Source organism: Hibiscus syriacus, unplaced genomic scaffold (genome assembly GCF_006381635.1).
Source record: "Hibiscus syriacus cultivar Baekdansim isolate YM2019G1 unplaced genomic scaffold, ASM638163v2 tig00110551_pilon, whole genome shotgun sequence".
Lineage (NCBI taxonomy): Eukaryota > Viridiplantae > Streptophyta > Magnoliopsida > Malvales > Malvaceae > Hibiscus > Hibiscus syriacus.
In genome coordinates this window covers 2269890-2289749 of record NW_024062778.1, presented here as the reverse complement: position 1 = coordinate 2289749, position 19860 = coordinate 2269890, and positions in this window count along the sequence as shown.

Sequence of the window (19860 nt, the reverse complement as noted above, 5' to 3'; positions counted from 1 at the left end):
TTCATTCATCCCTACCGACATGCCCATCGTTCACCGCCGTTCACTCAACCAATCCATTAAGGTAAGTTTTATTAATTTTATTTTGTTTCACATTTGGACTTCCGAAAAAGCAATCATCGACGAGTGGGGCGGGCCTCCCCAGCTGTCGGCGCCTTCAACGATAGTGGCCATGGATTTCGGTGTGGGGCTGCCTCAATCTTATCATTTTCCCCTAATCCTCTAATTCATAAACCCTAACTCTAACCCCAACCCTAATTTTCCAATTATTGTAATTTAAAAATCCTAATTATCGAATCGAGTACCATATTTACTAAATTACAACCCAATTAGAATAATTGAACCCTAATTTCTACGTTAGAAATGTATTTTTAAAATCCAATTATGAATTCCCAATTTCTTTCTCGTTGGCCGTACCGGTACCTTAGATCATGTGTACAGGTATCCAAGGTACCGGTACGCGGGCATGCTAGTATCAATACCCGATATGATAATTGTACACTGATAGTAATTTTAGTTATGTGTACCAGTACTCTATCAGGGGGTATCAGTACGATATGCTTGATTTGTGCTATTTTTTGTTAATGCAATTATAATGGCATTCACCATCTTAATAGTGTTGCTTTTGTTTATGTTTTTGAAAATATAGATTTTTTCAAGATGATTGATAATGAAGATACCAAAATTCAAATTACAGAGTTCGACAGTGAATTTAATTGCAACACTTATACTGAAGAAGAACAAATTGATTATCCTATTGATGATGACAAACATATAGCTGATGAGAAGACAATTGACAACTTTATTGACGAAAGTATATGAGATATGATTGGGAAGGAAATAAAAGATTACGATGAGAATGATATGAATATGCTGAAGTGGAAGACTTTAGATGATTGCATTGAATTTTGTGTCGCAAGGAGGGATATAAAGATGAAATGTGGACTAACCTTCCAAATAGAAAACGTGAACAACAATTGGTTATCCGAGTTAGATGTGGAGCATTTATCATATTCAAATTGGACGAACGGTGTCAATATTGGAAAGTTGCTAAATTCCACACAGAACATAACCATGGAATGGTTCAGCAAACAGAAGTTGCTTACATCAGGTATGTAATTCATCCAAAAGTAAATTATTACATACTAACTTTTATCTTATATATACATATGTATGTATATATGTGTGTGTGTGTTATTTAATGATTTATTTTATAAGTCCAAAAAATTAGTGGGTTAGACCGAGTTAAGATTAAGAGTATGCACAACTCTGGAATTGACCCAAGTAAGATGATACGAAATTTCGTGAGTGAAGCTGGTTCAATTGAGAATGTTGGATTTCTTCCGAAGAATTTGTACAACTATATATATAGAATCAAATGAGGAAAGTGCAAGATGGTGATGCTGAAACGGTGATGGCGTATTTAAATGGAAAGCAAGAATCTGATACTTTCTTTTTGTGAGCCACACGAGGGGTAAATTCAGAAACTTAGAGAAGTTGTTTTGGGCTTATGGTATATCACGTGAAGACTATAAAGAATTCGGGCATGTTCTTGCATTTGATACGACTTACAAGTGCAACGCATACAACGAGTCATTCGTTGTTTTGGTTGGTGTTAATCATAATCAAAACATAGTGTCATTTGGATGTGCATTGATTGTGAACGAGAATGAGGATACCTATGTGTAGGTGTTACAACAATTAATTGAAGAGGGAAATGGCCACAAACCTCTTATTGTTATTACCGATAGAAATAAGGTCATGGCAAATGCCATTTCTGAAGTACTACCCGAGACAAAACATAGATTGTGTTTATGGCATATCATGATGAACGTATAGTCTAATGCTAATCACAGTTTTCTCGATAGGTTTTTTAGATGTCCTGAAAGTGTAGAACTAAATCTGATTTTGAAAGGGCTTGGAAAGAATTAGTAGACAAACACAAAGTTGAAGGAAGGAGATGTGTTCAAGAATTATGTGAAGAAAAAGAGAAATGGACAAAAACATATTTGCAAGGATATTTTTATACATATAAAATTATATACACTTTAATTGTATTTAATATTATATTTATTTATTGTATTTAAGAAAATTATTATATTTTTTCGTGGCATCAATAAGGACTATACAACAGTGCAAGTCAATGAATAGAACAATAAAAACTTGGTTGGACAGAAAGGTAATGTTGTATCGATTTGTTGAGATTTACATAGACAATTATAATCTCTTAGATATGAGGAAGGTCATCAGGAATATAAAACAATTTATGAACAATCGCATTGTGATGGTGTGTTGGTAAGTTTAAAATGTAATGCATCCCAAGTATATAAGAGAAATGATTTTGCTACACTGTGCAAAGAAATGTCTTACGAGGGTTATTATTTGGTTAAAAAAATGGAAGTACAAAATGAGTGCATATTTTATTGTTTAGAGCATGTTGAAAAGGAGAAGTTTTATCTTGTACTTAAAGATATCACGCATGATACTATGTATTGTTGTTGTATTAAGTTGAAGTTTGTTGGTTTTCCATATCATCATATGTTTGCCGTATTGAATTATGAAAAGGCAAAACAAATACCTCAATGATGTATAGTGAAGCGATGGACTATTTATGAGAAGAAAAATGTTGGATTACAATAAGAATACAGATGTTGAAGATAATAATCCAACAACAGTACAAGCCAGGTATTACATTCTAGCCTCTTATTATATGACTATATGTCAACGTGCATCACAAAATTTCAAAACTTTCAATGAGGTTAAAGATCAATTTACAAAATTGAGTCTCAATTTGCAAACGATGAAAGTTGGATGTAAAAAGAGAACCGATAAAAGCGGAAAGATGCTTGAAATTGGCGATCCTATAGATCTTGAAACAAGAAGAAGAAAACCGAAGAGAACAAAGCACCAAGGTTCATCCTCCAACCTAACACATGTTTCATATGATGAGGATATCACGTTGGACTTGCATAAAACATTTGAACATTTTCCCAACAAGCCTTTTGATCATGATACGAGGCATAGTGATGTACTTCAAATATCAAAATTAGTTGGATACATGCCCGGCACATATAAAAAAGATGACATATCTGAGGCAATTAAATATGAAAATAATAGTGATTCCTATTTGTTGTTATGTATGTTGATAATATATTTTCGCATGCTGCATATACTAATGAATTGAAAAATATGGAATAAGATCCAACAATTTTGGATTGACAACTAAATAAGGATTGATAGTGTGTGGTCTCGTCTAAAAATCTAAGGTAATTAAATATGAAATATAATAGTAATTACTTATCTATATTGATAATATTTAATAATTAGTTTTATTAATGATTCATTGACTTAAAAAATATTTTTTTTTGTTGTTACGATTACTAATGTCATTTTCTATAATTTTTTACTCTCGTTATAAATAGTACTATGGCTGAGCGTGCCTCGATAACATATTAAAATTGAAATAAATTACCGCATGACGTATGAAAATTACATCTATCCTTTTTTGTGTACATCAGGAGATTTAGTTTAGTTATGTTATTCTAGATATACATGCAAGACATACTAAGTATATGCATGAAATATTGTTAAGTTTTAATCTTTCAGATTGTATGAAGTTGGTTAGAAATTACTTTACTTTTATCTTATTTGCAATTACAATGTTTACGGTGTTTTGTGAGTTTCTTCCCTTTACAAGTACTAGTACTCTTACTTGAATTAGTCATATTACTTTTCCTTTTTAATATTCAAAGATAGTTCAGATTAGAAAATATCTAATCCAAATAATTTTTGGTATTTGTATGAGTGTCAAATATGAATATAAAACTTATTTGGAATAAATTCAAATTCAATGTTGGGATATAAAAGTATTTTGAAACAAAGTCTATATTCGTAACACGTGTTCCTAACATCACATACCGATACAGTAAAACCTATATATGGATACAAAAACATGTGTATTAATACAATACAATTATGTCAAAATCATAGAGTGTGTCAACCGTACCGATACGGTACAATATTCATATCGACACGCTATAATTAAGTCATATCCAGTGTGTTATTGAAGTATCGATACACGACGAGTACCGATACTGCTCTATTCCGTGTACCGATACTCATTAATTAGCGTACCAGTACACGAATACTTTTTGTGCTGTAGGTGTATCTCATGCACGTTTTTCCCCGATTTTATCAAGTCCATACTCTTTAAATTCTATTTTTGATGATAATGTACTGGTACATAAAACATATGTATCGATGCGGTACATTTAAGTGAAATTCCAGTATCTTTAAATCATATCGATACCATATGGGTACCGATCTCATTATATTCCTTGTATCGATACTCGTTGATGACTGTACCGGTACGCGTACATGATTTAGGTGGCATATAATTTTTCCCCATTTTTTATCCAACTCAATCCTTTAAAATCTCTACTTTAGGTAATGTGTATCAATACAATGTGAATATGTATCGATATAGTACACTTAAGTTAAATTCCAGTATGTTCCAATTTTACCGATACAGGAAAGGAACCAATGCATTTCCAGTAAGCATACCGATACTCTTTTATGCACTTACCGGTCCGCGTGTCCCTTAGGTGCTATATGTCTCTTATCCATTTTTCCCAAATTTTATCAAACCCTAACCCTAAAAACACAACTTTCTTCCAGAAATTCACCCTTTTATCACTCAAACTACAAAAATCCTTCATGGTTTTTGCAAGGATTTCAAGGGATTTCATCTCTGAACAATGAACCGTGCATACTCATCACATTATTCCTAGGTATTATTCGAATTTCATTTAACTTATTCATCTGAATATTACTTTTTTACCTTTTTGTATCTAGATTGAACCTTTATGGTTTTTTGTTTTTAGTTTAATTTATTCACAAATTATATTTGTTTTTAGGTTAATCCTTCATGGTTTTTGCAAGCATTTCAAGGGATTTCATCTCTGAACAATGAACCGTGCATACTCATCACATTATTCCTAGGTATTGTTCGAATTTCATTTAACTTATTCATCTGAATATTATTTTTTTAGCTTTTTGTATCTAGATTGAACCTTTATGGTTTTTTGTTTTTAGTTATATTTATTCAAAAATTATATTTGTTTCTAGGTTTTTACACATAGTTCGAATATCTAAAATAGACTGGAATTGATGGTTTTTTTATACAATGTGATTATTGTTTTTGCAGGAGTTTGATTTTTACCGTGTTTAGAACCATAATTTTAAATGGAACCAATATCAAAACTTACAACTAAATATCGTCGTTCAGATTTATCTTCTTCAAGTCAGCACAAACTCGAACCTCAACCCATTGTACCAAGTTTTTTTGACAGTTGGTTTGATGAACCCGGAGTGAGAATAAACCAAAGGGACATGTTTGATATGTTAAAAAAAATTTACTATAACGAATGAGCATATCATTGATTTTGAATTTATATATGATCCCAATTTTAAATTTCCTTACCTTGGTCTTATGAAGTGTTGGAAATTCACTACCTTTCTTCAACATAAGCCATTATATTATTCCACTTTAACTCGAATATTTTTTCTAATTCTCATTGTATTGTTGATGAACCTACTAACAGTGTTGTTGCTATAGAGTCTTATCTCATGTGGAAGACTTTTATGCTAGACACCGAAATAATTATCAAACATCTAGGTCTAGAAAAAAGGGGTATTGATAATGAGGATCAACTTATTCTTGGTTCTCCATCCTCTGGCTCTGTTACTAACCTAATCTTCTATGATCACTTTCTCCATTTGATGATCACTTGGTGGTTTCGACCATCCGGAGGTAAGTATTCTACTATTAGGAATGTCGATGCGTGGTGGATTCAGTGCTTCCACACCAGCAAACGCATCAATCTTGCTTAGATTATTTTTGCTGACCTAGTTTACATCATCAACAACCGTCGCACCTCTATGGTTACCTCCTTTTACTACAGTTATGCCCTAAGTCATATCTTTCTTAAGGAGAACATAGATTGCTCCATAGATATTTCATTTCCTCTAGGATATAAGATTGATGGTTCATCTCTTCGAAGGACTTATTTCAATCTCATCTACGATAAGTGGATTCCTCATGATCCACGACCAGATCTAGTACCTCGAGCGGCTCGTTAGCTAATTGATATAGTGCCTAAAGGAGATCTCACTTTGGTATCACTTTCAGAGTTGATTACTCAGATAGAGCGTCGCATTATGTGTCATTTTGATTCAGTTGATGAGCGTGTTGACATCTTGGAGTATTTAGTTCAACTTCTTCAGGATGATAACTAGGATGATGTCAATGGCGACGACGATGCACCAGAGGCTTATGGATTAGTTTGGATTATTTTTTTTATGTCTATGCCACTTTAGATATCATTTATGATTTCTTTATTTTACTTAAGATATGCTACGGTTTTGGATTTGTTGGATTATTTGTTGCTTGATAGATTTTGGATATGTTTGGATACTTTGATAAATGTTCAATTTTATTTTGGATATTTTGTCGTTATTTGACCAAGTATAAACGTGAAAAAATATTAAAGGGTGAGTTGAAAAGTGTTGATTCTTATATGAGTTTGGGTTCATTAATTTATGATTTAAGTTTAGTGGGATCAATTGTTTGATATTTAATATACATAAATAAATAATTTTGAATTAAATTTTAAAGATAATTTACAATTTACAAAGATAGGAGGAATCAAAAAGCCCATTTTGGTCTATGTGTACCGATACGGCTTTGTAAAACGTACTAGTACACTTACATTTTATGAAATTCTAGTATGTGTCAAAGGTACCAATACTAATAGTATTGATATTGCGTGTATCGATACACACCTGTAAATGTATCGATACGCTTACATTTTATGAAATTTCAGTATGTGTCAAAGGTATCGATACGAGGATGTATCGATACTGGGTGTACCGATACACACTTGTAATTGTACCAGTACACTTACATTTTATGAAATTCCAGTATTTCTCCAAGGTATTGATACGAGAATGTATCGGTACGATCACCTTTTCTGTAATTCCAGGGTCTTTCAACAGTACCAATACTCGCGAGGTACTGATACTGACATATTAATCATTCTGATTCAGTAATATTGAGAGTATCGATACAACAACTTCGTGTAACAGTACAAATACGACAGCTTCGTGTAATGGTGCCGATACAATGGAGACAAAACATGTTTGAGAACAATTATTTGTGTTTCATATGTTCGATTAACTTCAATTTTGATTATATGATCAAGTCAACAAATAATTTAAAAATCAATATATAGGAGAAGCAACATTGTAATGTTTGAGTATTGTTTTGGTTCTTAATCAATATTTCGGAATCAATACACATTATGTTGAATTGAATGTTATAATTTAGAATCAACAAAAAAAATATATCATAACAAGTATAATAATACTCAAATGTTTGTCATACTTTGAAAATTTAAATACACCACTATTATTAAACTATATTGAAAATCCTCATCTTCTTAATCATGTATAGGAAGTTTAAGATAATTGAAAAGATCAACTTCATTGTGTTTGATTGTAACAAGTTTTGTCAAAATTTTCAGTCGTTCAACTCCCATTGGTTGTGTCTACAAAATAAATATATAAAGTTATTCAATATCACACAATAGTTAAATGAAACTACATGGTATACTTGAACGTGAAAATAATCTTCGTCCAATCACTCTTGTTATCAGCTTCTATATACTTCAATATGTACATGCCACAATCATCTCTGAATCCAATATCAAATAAAATAATTTATTAAAAAAGAAATTCAGAAAAATAAATTGTAACTTTTACTTTAAATCTAAATTACGTACGAATTTGGCTGCTTCGGTAAGTCAAGAAAATGGATTGAAAATTTTGCAACATCTTCAAATAATCTACCCAAATGAGCATGACCCCCATACATAAGTGGAGCTTTACTCAACTGTTATAATAAGTCAAAACAAAATTAAGAAATTTATATTTAAAAACTACACGAATTCTATTAGTTCTCATAAATGAATAAAAAACTTACAATATTTTCTACAATATTTTTACGCACTTCATTGACGTTAAGAGAGTCCAAAAAGTAATTATTCCCTCCACAACATCAACAACTAATAAAAACTAATGATGTCCTTCTATATCATGTAAAGGCACAAATACCTGTAAAATCATGTGAGTTAAAAATCACAGTCAACTACATACAAGCAAAAAATAAATTATAAATATACATGTTCAACATTACTACTATCAATATGTATAAAGTCCTCTATCCATCGGGTATGAAATTTGAAAATGCTACTATTTTTTCTCGTCTTTTGAGCATTTGTAAAATTCGTAAGGATACTCTGCTACAAACATTAAATATGAAAAATGTCATGCAATCATAAACTAAAAATAATGTGATCACTACCCTATAATGTTTTTACCTAGAAGGATAGAGGCATATATAACTTCTTTTGCACAGGTTCTTCTCTCAAATGCAAATTGTATAGATAGATATCGATAAACTACCAAATATTTAAAAACAATACAAACACTTGTATTAATAATAGAAAAAATAATAAATATTGATCATGTAAAATATTTAATAATTTAATCTATAATACTCAATCAGATAACAATTTTCTGGAAAAACACTACGAGCATTAGCAACGTCCGAAATATTATTCTTCGCCATGTAAACATTGTTGGATATATCATTCCAAGTAGTAAAATTCGTACAAATTTTACGTTCTTTAGGCGATAAGAACTGCAAATATTGCTTGTACGCATCACTTATTATACCTTTTTTGTGAAATATTTTGCTAACAAATCACCTACCTTATATTTATAATGCATGGTAAACATTTAACTCTTAAAAACATTTATATTGCATTAAAATAGTATTGTCGAGACGTTTCTCTGCCCGACGAAGGAAAAGACAAATAGTACACCTAAGTGTAACTGTCTCTAAAAAAGTAAGTGTTTATCTTCTCGAATAAGATAAAACACTAATTTCTAGAGTCGCCACCAATCATTTATTAAGGTATGATTGGTCCCCAAATATTATCTTAATTTAATAAAATTCCTAAGAATAATATTAAAATAACATAACAAGGTCTGCTTACTAGAAAATGAGTTCGGGAGTAGGTTACGTATGGGGAAAGATTAGCACCCCCATAACACCCAAAATTAGTACCAATGTTTATTAATTAATGTCCTTGCAATAAAACTAATAAATTTGTATTTAATTTTATTTAAATTATACAAATAAATAAAATAAATCACTACTTAATACTATTTATTATAAATATTAATAATTTATTTGAGATATTAAATATTAAACCTTAAGGAATAAATTACAAATTATTTAAATTAATAATCCTAATTTCGAAATGTTATGAAATATTGGTATTATTAATGTAATTTAGCCATAAATACTAATACAGGGTATAAATATAAGTAATTAAAATCTAAGTGACTAAATAGGCTATTTTACCTTAAGATATATATATAATGAATATAATAAAAAATAAATAAAATTTGAGAACTAAATTAGAATATACTAAAACATGTTTTCAGTGACTAAATTGAATGGTTACAAAATTACATGGATCACAGGTACAATCTCCCCATACCCAAAATTACATGCATGCCCCTCCCAAAACGACGCCGTTCAGGGAGGGGTATAAATAGGCCCTAAATCGACCTAAAGAGGCTTAAAGCCTCATTTCTCTCAAAATAATTCTCTCTCTAGAATTCCCTCACCAGAGGAAATTCGTCCCCGGCCGGCCACCGTACACCAGCACTGACACCCACCATCGACCACCACCCACGGAGGTTGAAAAACATTTAAACACACCAAAATGTTCCTATTTTTCCCCTAAAGTCTAAATCGAAGGCTATTTACCCTAAAATGCTTTCAATCGAAACATATATAAGTTTTATACCTTCGAAAATTGACTTCTCCGACGACGTTAGGGATCTCCGACGAATGTAATAATTCCCTCACTCTCTTCTCTCAATATTTTGCTGGTTCGGTTGCTGTGTATTGGTTGCTTGTTCCTTTTCTCCTTTGTAGTTTTCACCCTATTTATAGGGTTCTTTGAGTCTCTCTCCAGACCGGTTAATGGAGTGCACCCGGTGAGTCACTGGAGCTAAGATGGTGACTCACCCTAGGGGCAGTGATATGTGCGGTGGATAGACTGGGTACATTAAATGCACCCAGATCTCTTGGATCCGGCGATGATGTGCCAGCATCATGTCAACTGTTGGTTGGAGTCGATGCATCATCACTCTATGGCGGCTGCCGAAATAGGCCCTAGGGTGTAATGAAACCCTAAGGCTTCTTTTGGATGCATTTAGAGCCGTTGGATCTCTTCAAATCCAACACTTGAGATATGTTGTGGCGCTGGAACATGTGTGAAACCCTAGCTATATTTGGGCCTCCTGGGTTTTTTGGGCTTATCGGGTCTGATCTAGGTCTGAACCGGATCTGGTTGTAACATGGGTATTCAGGTTTAATGTGTAAATGGGCTCCGAATTTTGTTGTAATTAGGCCTTCGGGTCAGATTTGTATTTAGGCGTGTAACAAAATTGTAATAATTTAATAATATATATGTATATATATATATATATAATATAATACTTATAACAAATCGGGATTCGGATGAAAACGACAATCGACAGCTGCCCCTCTTTGCTTATTTTTGTGTTAACAAGAATAAAGCGAAGATAAAAAGACCATAAGTTTTCGTCCAATTGGCTTTATATTTTGATAAAAATTTGTTCCACTACTATTCCGTGGAGATCGAACTTTTGATTTGATCTTGCTTCACTACTCTTTTGTGAAGGCTGGATTTGCTTGAAAAGAATCTGCTTCACTACTCTTCTGTGAAGATCAGATTAGATGTTGATTTGCTTCCACCACTCTTCCGTGGAGACAAAACTTTTGGTCTGTTCCTGCTTCACTACTCTTTTGTGAAGGCTGGATTTACTTGAAAAGAATCGGCTTCACTACTCTTCCGTGAAGATCAGATTCGATGTCGATTTGCTTCAACTACTCTTCCGTGGAGAGCAAATCTTCATTGTTGGAATATCTTCCACCTTCAGCTTTTCTTTGAGAAATATGTAGATATGATATGATATTATATTTTCTATCATGCATTTATGAATGTCATATTCTACTTATACGGAAATTGTGTGAAATGATAAAATTTTAGGGTATTTTTTTCGAATGAGGACCCTCTTTTGTTATCCACTCTTGACTCAGTCTCATTATGAGTGCAGTAAACACAATCATTTTATCTTAGCTGAACATCTTGATCCTTTTTGGTCGAACCCATATCTGCTTTCGTTTCTCTTGGATTCCATTAATTCAAATGACAAATCAAATATTTCAGATCACCTTCAACTATCCGAAATTTCCTATGCACTTCAGTGTTTTATGTATCATGTCATTATGTGTTAAAATCATTATTAGCCTCAGAATATCTGCATTCTTCAAAACTTTTTTTTGTATAATAATACACCATGATTTCATGTACTTCAGGTTAAAGTACATGTTTTAAATTTTCAAAACAAGATACTTGCAAGAAGAATTAACAAGAAAATGTCTCTTATTATTCATATGAAGAATTTCTTTAAGTAAATACATGGAAAACCTTTACCGAAAATTTGTAAAAGACAAAGTAAATATCTTCAAACATCAATAGCATAAATGGTTTTGAACTGACATGCCACACAGTGATTCAAGTGTAGCTTCTGTCAAAAGGATCTCGAGATTGTGATAAAGGTGTGGAATTCCTTCTTATACCACCGAATTTCCAGTACTGAAACAAGATCTTAAATCCTTTTTTTCTTTCATGCAAAATATATTTTAACCGCATCAGAATTCACTGGGTAGGGTAATTCAGGTCCACCCATTTCAGCAAGGACTAAAGCTCCTCCAGAAAAAACCTTTTTTACAACATAAGATCCTTCTCAATTTGGCATCCACTTTCCCTGGAAATCCTTTTGAAAAAGGTAAAATCCTTCTGAGTACAAGATCTCCTTCATAAAATTCTCGGAGGTGAACTTTCTTATCATGTGCTTATATCATCCTCTTTTGGTATATCTGACCATTACAAATAGCTTTCATTCTCTTTTCTTTAATTAAATTTAACTGGTCATATCTGGTTTATACCCAATCTGCCTCATTTAATTTTATTTCTGATAAAACCCGTAATGAAGGAATTTTTACCTCAATAGGTAGGACTGCTTCCATCCCATAAGCTAACAAAAACGAAGTTGCCCCAGTCGATGTTCGTACTGAAGTTTGATAAGCTAATAGAGCAAATGGTAGTTTCTCATGTCAATCCTTATAAGTTTCAGTCATCTTCTCTATAAGCCTCCTAATATTCTTATTCGCTGCCTCAACCGCTCCGTTCATCTTTAGGCGATAAGTGGTGGAATTATGATGCTTTATCTGGAACTGTTCACAGACTGATTTCATCATTTTATTGTTTAAATTCAAAGCATTATCGATAATAATCCTTTCTGGTAGACCATATCGACAAATGATTTCTTTTTTCATGAATTTATAGACTGTGGTCTGAGTGATGTTTGTATAAAAAGATACTTCTACCCATTTGGTAAAATAGTCTATTGCTACCAAAATGAAACGATGGCTATTTGAGGCTTTTGGAAAAATTTGTCCAATAACATCTATGCCCCACATAGAGAATGACCAAGGAGTTATCATCACATGCAACGGATGAGGAGGAGTGTGCATCATGTCTCCATAAATTTGACACTTGTGACATTTTCGGGAATAATTGATACAGTCAGTTTCCATAGTTGATCAATAGTATCCAAAACTCATAATTTGTCTGGCCAATGTATGCCCATTAGCATGAGTACCACATACTACTTCATATATTTCTTCGAGAATTATTTTAGCTTGTTTAATGTCTACACATCTCAATAGGACTTGATCCAGGCTCTTTTTGTGCAAGATTTTACCATCGAGTATATATCCTGATGCCATTCTTCTGATAGCTCTTTTATCATTCTCAGTTTCTTGTTCAGGGTAACTCTGATATCTGATATATTATAAAATATAATAATACCAGGGTTTCACCTCTTCTTCTTTTTCAATATTAAAACAATGAGTTGGATACTCATAAGCCTGCATTTCAATAGGCATCATGCTTGAATGCTCATCTACCTTAAATGTGGCCGCCAAAGTTGCCAAGGCATCTGCCATTTGGTTTTCTTCTCTGGGGAGGTAATTGAAAGTTACTTCTTCAAATTCCTTGATGAGTTCTATAGCCAATTTATGGTATTCTACAAGCTTAAAATCTTTGTCTCCCATTCTCCTCTAATTTGGTAAATTACTAGAGCTGAATCCCCATATACCTTAAGCATTTTTACTTTACATTCAATAGCAGCTCTAAGACCCAAAATACATACCTTATACTCAGCCATATTGTTTGTGCAGTCAAAATTAAGTCGGCTGGTAAACGAATAATGCTTCCCATTTGGTGAGACCAAGATTGCCCCAATTTCATGCCCCAAAGAATTTGAAGGACCTTCAAAAGTCAACTTCAAATATTCATTGGTGGATGTAACTAATTCTTCCACTGAGATTGCCATTAAATCTTCATCTGGAAAATAAAAAACTTATCGGCTCATATTCTTAAGAAGACCTACTTGCAATAAATTCAACTATTGCACTCCATTTTACTGTTTTTTGACTAATATATTGGATGTCAAATTCTGACAACAGAATCTACCCAACTAGCTAACCTTCCAGATAATGCGGCTACATCCATTTAATACTTCAAAGGATCAAATCTGGATATAAGCCATGTGGTGTGATATAACATGTACTTTCTAAGTCTTTGAGTGGTTCATACCAAAGCGCATCATAATTTATCAATTGGAGAATATCTAGTTTCACATTCAGTGAACTTTTTGTTGAGATAGTAAATAGCTCTTTTCTTTTTTCTCAGTTTGATCATGTTGTCCTAATACACACCCTATTGAATTTTCCTAAACTGATAAATAAAGAATTAAGAGCTTTCCTGGGGTGGGTGGTACCAAGATTGGGGTATTTTACAGATACTTCTTAACTGTTTCAAAAGATTCTTGACATTCTTTTTGGGGAGGCGAAAAATAGGATCACATTTCTCTATTAGCTGCAAAATAAATTGAGCTAAATAATTCAGTCTCTCTAAAAATCCTCGAACCTTCTTTTGTGTTTATGGGGGTGATAAATCTTGAATAGCTTTAACTTTATTTGGATCTATTTCAATTCCTTTTTGGCTTACAACAAATCCCAAGAGCTTGCCAGATGTTACTCCAAATGTACACTTATTGGGGTTAAGCTTTAGCTGACAATTCATTAATCTTTGGAAAAGCTTCCTCAAATTCTTGATATGTTCATGTTCTGACTTGGCTTTGACAATCATATCATCGACGTAAACTTTTATTTCTTTATGCATCATGTTGTGAAAAAATGTTACCATAGCCCTTTGATATGTTTCCCCTGCATTCTTTAGTCCAAATGGCATTACTTTGTAACAAAATGTTCCCCACAAGGTGACAAACGTTGTTTTTTTTCCATATAATCAGGGTACATTCTGATTTGATTGTATCCAAAGAAACCATTCATAAATGAGAATAAAGAATTCTTAGCAGTATTGTCCACTAATATGTCTATATGAGGTAAAGGAAAATTATCCTTCGGACTAGCTTTATTGAGATCTCTGTAGTCAACACACATTCGGACCTTACCATCTTTCTTTGATAGAGGGACAATATTTGCTACTCATTCAGGGTACTCGACCACTTTAAGAAACCCGACATCGAACTGCTTTTTAACTTCTTTGATATTGAGTAGAATTTCAGGTTTCATTTTTCTAAACTTTTGTTGCACAAGCCTACATTCTGGTCTTATTGGTAACTTGTGTACTACCAATTCTATATCTAATCCTAGCATATGTTCATATGACCAAGCAAATACGTCCTTATATTCTTCCAACAACTCAATCAAACTCTGTCATCCTTTATCAGATAAAGTAGTACCAATTTTCACCTCATTCTTGTCTATATCGAACTCTAAATTTAAGGTCTCAATAGATTCTTTATGAGGTAGAATCTGTTTATCCTCCTTTTTCCACCAATTTTAAAAGCTTGAGAGGTACGTCACGCCTATTATCATAACTTTCAACTTCCTCAGGACACATGGGCTGTTCAAAGTCAATTTCCAAGTCAGTATCACCAACATTCATGTTATTGATATTTGAGTTCCTGAAAATAAAATGAACAAGAGTATATATATATAATCATGAAAATGCACTTAAAAATGATTGCCATTTGAAATTAATGCATCTTTTATTGAAAAAGGAAAAAACATATAGTTTAAACCTTTACACAAAATCAAACTATTGCCCCCAGAGTATAAGTAACAGTAAAAGTTCTGGTGTATTACTCTGAAAAAGACTTGAAAACTACAGATAATTCTTCCGCAGTCCAATTATTTAACTCAAAGTCTGGTGGTGCAAGGTAAATGCACATAACTTCCTTTTCTACAGATTCACCATATGATATGACATTGATACTCATTTCTTTCAAAGCATTCTCAACAATCAACCCTTTGTCTTACTGATCTTTTTGAAAAATGTTTCCTCCAGACACAAAGGTATTACTCAAGGGTGGAAAAGTCATTGGTTCCCATATGAGATCCTCTCCAGCTAACTTTGTCTCCCTCAGTTCTTGATTTTTTCTAATGGCCCTCTGTTTCTCTTTTATGGTCGGCTGATATCCCAAACCAAATTGATCTTTCTTGGAGATAGGAAGAACTGGATTAACTGGTCCTTGCAGATAACTTCCTAACCCTTTTCCATCTTTTTCTCCATTTCCTAATGTCAATTTGAGTCTTATTTTTGTGCATTTCGAAATTTTAGGTTTAGGCACCCTTTTTGCCTTCGGCCAAAAATGTGGCGTTGACAAATTCCAATGACATGAAATAGCACTTAATAATTTTTTCTTCCAATTCAACATATGGAGCAGTGGTAGTGACTGAAGCAATGATGACTTCCTCAGCATTAAGATATATCAGCCTTCCATCTATTACAAATTTTAACTTTTGGTGTAGTGTGGATGGAACTGACCCTGCTTGGTGAATCCAAGGTCTTCCTAGCAAACAATTATAAGTGTGTATAATATCCATTACAAGGAATTCCACCTTATATGTGGCAGGACCAATAGTTAAAGGAATGCTAATATTTCCCAATACCTCTTTCTTGGTTCCATCAAAGGCTCAAACAATACTCTGATTGTTTCTCATGAGTGTAATGTCGACTGGTAATTTCTTCAGAGTTACTAATGGCATTACAGTCAGAGCTGAACCATTATTAACTAATACTCGAGATAAAATATGTCCTTTACACTTAACCGTGATGTGCAGGGCTTTAGGGCTACCACCCATCTCAGAAGGGATTTCATCTTTAGAAAAAGAAAGGAAATTGTCAGCATGTATGTTTACAATCAGCCTATCCAATTTGTTTACATTCAATTCGTTTGGCACAAAAGTTTGATTTAACACTTTTAGTAAGGCATTCCGATGTGCTTCAGAGCTTAATAAAAGTGCTAAGACTGATATACGAGCTGGCAATTTGTGTAACTGTTCAACAATATTATATTCAATATGCTTGAGAAACTTCAAGAATTCTATAGCTTTATTTTAAGTCACTAGTTCATTGATGACAATTTCATCTTCTTTTAGTTGTAATTCAACCTTCTTCCCTTTATCAATCGCATCTTGCTTTTCAGGCTCCTTAGAATAACATCTTCCACTTCTAGTAAAATGCTCGACCTCATCTACCGTTTTATTTCCTCCCATTGTTTCCTTCATTTTGTAGTCATAATTCCATGGAACTTGTTTGTCATCTTTATATGAAAACGGGGATGGAGAATTGATGACCACCTTTGGAGCTATTTTATCTGATACACGAGTCCTGGGTATAATAATTAGAGGACACTTAGAGTTGTAGACCTCTCTAGATGATCATTCAGAGGCACAAATATCTATTTCCTCCTTTTCTGGTAGCTCACTGAAAAATTCCATTTCCTTGTCATTCATCATCCTTTGTACCAAAGCCCTAAAATCTTAACATTATTGTATAACGTGTCATTCACAACAATGATAATGGCATATATTTCCAAAGTTTAATTGTTCTACTGACGGATTATATTTCAATAGACCAACTTTGATCATTTGAGTCCATACCCAAAGCATAGTTGATTTCACCTCACTGACTTGCCTTATGACCTGTTTTCTTTTTTCCTCTACAACGACATTAATTCCTTCTCCTGTGTGGTTTTGAAATGGATTTTGAGCCAATTCGGTTGCTCCTTATCACAAAAATTTATGATATTCTTTGTTCTAAGGCTTTGAATGACTCTTTTGAATGCGATGCAATTTTCAATAGAATGTCCACGAGCCCCTGTATGATATTCACATTTTAAATTATCATCGTACCACTTAGGATATGGAGGTTGTATAGGTGAAACATGATAGGGTGACACTAGATGTTTGTCATATAATATCTAGTATAACTCTTTATACGTCATAGGAATTGGGTCAAACTGGAGCTTTTCTTTTCCTGTCTTGGTTCTCTTACCCCTTGCTTGGCAGAGTTTTGTTTAGAGGATCTAATATCTTGAGGTTGATATACAGTGATATTGTTTGACTCATATTTCCTCACATCATTTGCCTCACTCTCATTCTTTTTCATTAATGGCTTTTTTCTTGATTCACCACTTTCAAGTTTCCCACTTTTAACCACCATTTCAATCATCTCACCTGCTGTGACTATGTCAACGAAGCTATTAAAAGAATTTCCTATGAGGTGAGTAAAAAAATGAGCTTTTAAGGTGTTTACAAAGAGTACATTTGTTTCCTCTTCTTCCATGGGTAGATGTACCTATACAGCTATGTCCCTCTATATCTGGGCATAATGCCTGAAAATTTCATTGAATTTATTTTCCATGTTCTGCAACATTATTCGATTAGGCCTTATATCCTTAACATGCTTATATTGTTCCAGAAAAGATTTAGCCAAATCTTTCCAAGATTTAATATGAGCTCTACTTAACTGGTTGTACCATCGAATGGTCGAGCCTGTTATGTTTTCTTGAAAACAATGAATTAGCAATTGATCATTCTCTATACAACCCGTCATTTTTCTACAAAACATTATGATATGGGTAGAAGGACACTTATGCCATCAAATTTTTCAAAATCTAGAATCTTGAACTTAAGTGGTAATACCAAATCAGGTACCAAACTCAACTCTTTTGCTTCGATTCCATATATGCTAGAGCCTTCTTTCATAACACTAACTTCTTCCATTAGTTGTTCCAATTATTTATTTGATTCTTTATTTTCTTCTTGATCAAAATCTGGAACATTTTCAACTTGTTGTTGGCCTATTGAAGCAATAGGTAAATTTATGTTTACTCTTCATGACAGAGCCTTAACATGAGATGTTGCAAGATCTGGGGGATATAAAGGTTCTTCATTTACTTTAGCTTTTTGACGATATGCTCTTGGTGTAAAGCCTGGAGGATACAAAGGTTCTTCAGTGATATTACTAATAGCTGGGGTATTTACTTGGTCCATACTTCTCTTTTGTAATATATTTGCAAATATTTCCATCATATCATTTTGGGATTTCATCATTTGTTCATACATTTCTTCCTGGACATTCTTAAAATTTTCTTGCATCTCAAGCTGAGTCTTTTCAATTTGACTGATTTTATCATCCATTACCCTTTTTCTAGTTTTGTATGGATGCTTAGAGGTGTCTAGTATTCGTCGAAAAAGAAAAAAACTTTTTAATGAATATGAATGTTTAACTAATGAATATGCTCAAACAAATATAATGTAAAACGCCATATGAAAAATGCTTATGCACAAATATGCAAGATTCAAGGTGTTGATATTGGAATGATTCCTTTAGAACAGCTTTTATACTAAAACAAAGTTTTATTATAAAGCTTTTAAACATAGTACAGATACAACATCACATATACATCTGAGCAATTTCTCCTAACTGTTGTATATGCTCAAGTAACTCAAAGACCTTATGAGCTTCTTCGGTTCCTGGCTCTAATCCCTCACTTAAACTGGTAGCCTCATATGACAAATAAACCAAGTATTACGCCACTCCCTGAGCTTGCTCCAAATATTTTTGTAATGAGATCGTCTGTAACATCCTCAATACCAGGTTAGTGACCAAATTAAAATATTTCAGAATTTGTTGGTCAAAGTAAAATAGTTTAATGATTTATTTGGAAATATTTCCTGAAAGTTGTTAGTAATTATCAAAGGAATTAAAGGGTATTATGGTCTTTTTATCTAAAAGATAATTATCTTTTTATTAAGAGATAAGCATGTGGAGAGAGAGTTATCTGAAAAACTCTTCTCCATTCTTCTTCCTCCTCTCGTGAAGGCTCCAAGGCAAAGGTGAGTTTTCTGGTTAATCAATTATTGTTGATTTTATAAGTGAGTTTTGATCATTAGATGATAACTAAGCTTAAGGAAAGCTTAAGTTATCTTAAAATCAAAAGATGAAGAAGTTATGAAAGATTAAAGAGAATGAGTTTCTAAATGAATTTCTGAAAAAGAGATGATAAGTTGAATTTGAAGTTAAATTTGACTTGTCATCAGTTTAATTAAGAGATATGAAGTGATAGAATTGAAATTAGAACATATTGAAAATTGGGTATGATTATTGAAGTTCACAAAGAGGAGAGGATTTTGAGGTTTAAGATGAGATAAATGGATATAAATGAGTTTAAGCATGTATATGTAAGTTAAGA